The sequence below is a fragment of the Alexandromys fortis genome, unplaced genomic scaffold (genome assembly GCF_014885135.2).
Source record: "Alexandromys fortis isolate MF-2015 unplaced genomic scaffold, M_Fortis_MF-2015_v1.1 scaffold_67, whole genome shotgun sequence".
In the NCBI taxonomy this organism is placed as follows: Eukaryota; Metazoa; Chordata; class Mammalia; order Rodentia; family Cricetidae; genus Alexandromys; species Alexandromys fortis.
Genome location: NW_026067945.1, coordinates 4,175,279 through 4,180,057, shown reverse-complemented (window position 1 = coordinate 4,180,057; position 4,779 = coordinate 4,175,279).

The following is a 4,779-nucleotide window of genomic DNA, read 5'->3' as shown; positions in this document are numbered from 1 at the left end:
ACATCTTTCTTTAGGTTGGGAAAGTTTTCTTCTATAATTTTATTAAATATATTTTCTGGGCCGTTGAGTTGCACCTCTTCTCCTTCTTCTACTCCAATTATTCTTAGGTTTGGTCTTTTTATTGTGTCCCATATTTCCTGAATGTTTTGTGATGAGAATTTGTTGGTTTTGCTGTTTTCTTTGATCAGTGTGTTTATTTTCTCTATGGTATCTTCAGTATCTGATATTCTTTCTTCTATCTCTTGTATTCTGTTGGTAGTACTTGTCTCTGTAGTTCCTGTTCGTTTACCCAGATTTTCCATCTCCAATCTTCCCTCGGTTTGTGTTTTCTTCATTACTTCCATTTCATTCTTCAAGTCTTGAACTGCTTCCCGTACCTGTCTGATTGCTTTTTCATGTTTCTCTTGATTTTCTTGGGTATCTTTAAGCGATTTATTCATTTCCTCTACCTTTTTGTTTGTAATCTCTAATTGTTTATGGCAGTTTTTCACCTCCTGCTTAAGGTCTTCTATTATTTTCATATAATTCACTTTTGAGTCGATTTCTTCTAATTCTTCTGGAGTAGGGTGTACAATTCTTCTTATTTCGGGATCCCTTGATTCTGGTGAAGTCATGTTGCCTTTCAGGTTGTTGGAGGAAGTCTTGCATTGGCGCCTTCCCATCTCCTCCTTCAAATGGAGCCAGGAGAGGCCTGGTGTCTTGGTCCAGTCTTTGCTGTGAATGTGTCTCTGGGTGTATCTTTTCAGTATAGAAGCAGGGACCGTCCCGTTGAGCTGGAACTCCTCAGCACCCAAACATGGATTACCGTCCAGATGGAACTCCTCAGGACCGCTCTGGGTTGGTTGTGGATGCAAGCCTGATGTCTAGAACAATAGTTTAGATTAGCACAGCAGGCAATGGGGCTCAGACTACTCTCCCAGTAAGAGTCAGTGTAGATGGATGCCTGGACTGTTTCTCAATGAGCTGCGGGGAAACTGGGGTCAGTCAGCCATTCACAAACTTTTGTCCCTTGTAGGCTGGAGGTTGCCCCTCCATCAAGTTCAGGGATACTCCCATAATTAACAATCATAATAATAATCATAATCATAATAGACTAATAAGTGAACAATGCCATCATGGACTCTTATGAGAGGCTCTGCAGGTGACTGGGATATTTCATAAGCAGATGAGCATGACATCCAAGCATCTGTCCCATTCCTATGTGGTCCTCTTGCTTTGCCTTTTGGGGACAAATAAAGACAATCAGTATAGCTGGGCTGAAATAAAACTAGGCTATTGACAGTGCTAAGGGAAACATAAAGGAGAGACCAGTAACATGTAGCAAAACTGGGACAAAGGGACCACCTGGGGAGGGATGCTGTTTAAACAAGGCATTGTTGTTATCCTCATGGTCATTGTCATTGTTGTGAGAGGATAAGAAAAAAAACTAAAAAGGAGTTGGCTCAGTAAATAAAAAAGTGCAAGCCTGCGGACCTGAATTGAATCTCCAGCATCAACATAAACCAGATTTGTAGCTCAAATCTCTATAACTCCAGAGCTCCTACTAAGAGATGGGCCTCTCATAGGCCAGCTAAGCCTGGCATTTACATCAGCAAACCAGCCAAGGAGCTGCTGCCAATACGGTGTGAGGTGAGGATAACACCCCAGGTTGTCCTCTGACCTCTGCATGTGTGCATTCACACTACAAAAGGAAACAAACAAAAAAAAAAACTAAAAAGAGACAGAAGTCAGAATAGAGGAAGTGAGTGGAGGACAGAGAGAAGGAAGAAGGCAATCTGTGCCAACAGGCAGACAAATGACCAAGGAAAGGAAGTAGAGAGGATGAGTGGTAACCAGGAGGAAATGCAAGATCCCACTCAACACTTCCTTTGGCCCCTTCAAGTAGAACGGGATCTACAAGATCTCCTAGAGGGACAGTCAGATAATGCCCTTCCCATGATATCTACTTCTGAATCCAGGAAAGCTGGCAAAGTCAGGGAGCTTAAAGTGAAGAAAACATTGGAAATATCCACATGAGTCTCACATAATTCCCTGTTTCCCTAAAAGTACAAACTGTTATGATCTGTAACCTGCCAATCATAGCAGTATGAGGTTTCATTGTCCCTCCCTGGCTTGGAGGGGTGGGAACTAAAGGAAGCTAATTTCCAGACCAAAAAAAAAAAAAGAATAAAGAGAAGAGGAAGAGGAAAAAGGAGAAGGAGGGGGAGTCGGGGAGTCTTTCTTTGAATTTTGAGAAAGAAACCCAGTTCAACCGACCCCATGCTTTTAACCCAGGGAGACTCAGCCAGGACTTTTGACCTCCAGAACAGTACGATAATAAGTCTGTTCTTTTAAGTCACTAAGTGTGAGGCAATTTGTTAGCGAAGCAGTAGAAAACTGAATGCACCTAGGGATGTTAAAAATGGGAAATTATCAAAAATTGCTTTCCAGCCCCGGCATTCCTGGTAATCTGTTTCCCATTTAGGCTAGGATTGTTTCCCTCACTGCAGAAGAGAGAGCGGCTGCCCACAAGGCTCATTAATATGCATAAAGGATGGCATAATTAGTTGCCACAGGTAACCCTTCTCTGGCGGTGTGAACTGAGCTAATGTGCAAATGCACGCCGCACGCGCAAGCAGAGCGGTGTGAGCAAAATCCCCTGCTTCATAAAAGGGGATATTTGAATAATATGCAAATGCACTGGATGTTATTAGCAGGATGTCAGGTTTGACAGTCCATGTTATTGTGGGAATAAATGAGTTTTGACACAAATAACTTAGGTATGCATTGATTTTTTAAAAAATAGCAAATCTCATAATGAGATGTTATGCATTATGCTGTAGGTTTATAAAGATTTTGATGGCTATTAAGAGGAAGCCATAGCAAAGGATCATTTATTAATGTATTCATTAAGTTACTCTAAGGTATAGCAATCATTACTTCCCTCCAAAATGTGCACTGTTCCCTTCACATATTTAATTGACATTGGCAATCCATAGTTAAGACAATGAAGGGAGTTGTCAGTACTGTAAAGATGGAAATAAAGAAAAATCATGTCTCTGTCACCAGTGGCCAAACTACTGTGCTGCCCATTTGAACTCCTGGGAGTGTTTCCCCTATACCCTCAACTTGGAGGAATTCACCTGATGGAACATCTCGGGCATACTTGTTCTTTCTGGGGGAGGCCATCCTCTTTTAAATTCTTTTTTTTCCTTTGGAACCCCTGTACACAGATGGCCAGCTGAGCTCAGAATTTCCTAACACTGCTGAGGAGCTAGAAGCTCCCACTCGAGTTCTCGTGTTAAATATTTCTGCCCACAGACAAACGTGTTGGAGATGCTCCTGGATTGAATTTACACGCTCAGCCCAGGCTGCTGATTGGACCCATCCAACCCCTGAGGTCTGGAAAACAAAGAGCTTGTAGACCCAGTTCATGGCCAGCCAGCTCTTCCACCTGCCCAACAAAGACATCTAGTGTTTCCTGTGTAGAAGAAGCCAAGAGGACATCAAGGATGCTGAGGTACAGGTGTTTCCACAGGAAGGATGCTTTGTTATCAGGCAGCCAGTGGACTTTTGGGAATGGGGAAGATTGGAAACATGAGAATCAAAAATCATATTTAAGCAAAATATAAGAAAGTCTAACAAAAGACTGATTGACTCGGGAGCCATCCTAAGGGTCCACACAGGAAGGAGCCATGCAGCAGCACAGAGCAGATGTCCTTCACAGCTGGATACCCTGCCTCAGATGAGGACACATCAGAGGTGAATGTGGGGTTGTTGCTTCTGAAAGTGGCTTTAGATACTGCAGCAGTTATTATACTACTAAATTAAATTCTAAGAACTCCCTTCTTTCTTACAGGTCTCATTCCTGAGTCTCTTCTGCCCTGCATGGATGGCATCTAGGGTCACACACTCATGATCGCCATTCTGGAAAAACAGACAGGGAAGCTGTCTTCAGTTTCTCTAGGTTTGTTGCCTCCCATCTTGAATCACAAAGGATGGGAAGGGCATACATATGTTGGGTGGACAGAAATTATAGCATTTGTTTCCTGGAGTTTGACATCAGTGTTTCTCCCTCAATACATACTCTTCTGACCAAACTTGAAAGTTTTAATTAATTTCAAAGCCACTTCCCAATGAATAAAGCCAACCTTCCAAGATACAGCCTGAATCTGAGAACAGAACCTGGGCTCTATGAGTTGTTCAGGAGAAGTATAGAGACTTCTCAGTGCAAGAAGCTTTTAACCTAAACCTGGAATGTGTGGCTGGCATCAGAGGGATTTTCAGATGGAAAAGACCACAGGTGGGGGTCTCTGCTAACTCTGGAATATCATGGAAATGTTGGAAACTCAACTGGTGGTAAATTAGGGAATTGTAAAACATCCAAACATGTGACCAAGGAGTGAGGTAGGAATAAAGATTCCACAGGAATGATTAGAGGAAACCAAGAGGTCAAGAATGCCAGCAAACACTACACCACCTCCATCTGCCTGTTTCTTCAGAGCAGTGGTTAATAGAAGAATGTCGTTTGGAGTCATTTATTGATATGCTCCTTTAGCAGAATAGTAATACCTGGATTTCGCCCATGTCCCTGGACTATTTAGTCTCAGGTTTTTGGGACCTGAGAAGTGTCAAGGTTTGGTTCCAGCTCATGTAGTGGGTCTTAAATCCAATCATGGAGTGGGTCAGTTGGTTACTCCCACAAGCTTTGTGCCACTATTACACTAGCACATCTTGCAGGCAGGTTACCATTATAGATTGAAGGGTTTTAGCTAGATTGGTATGTACCCATTTCCTTTG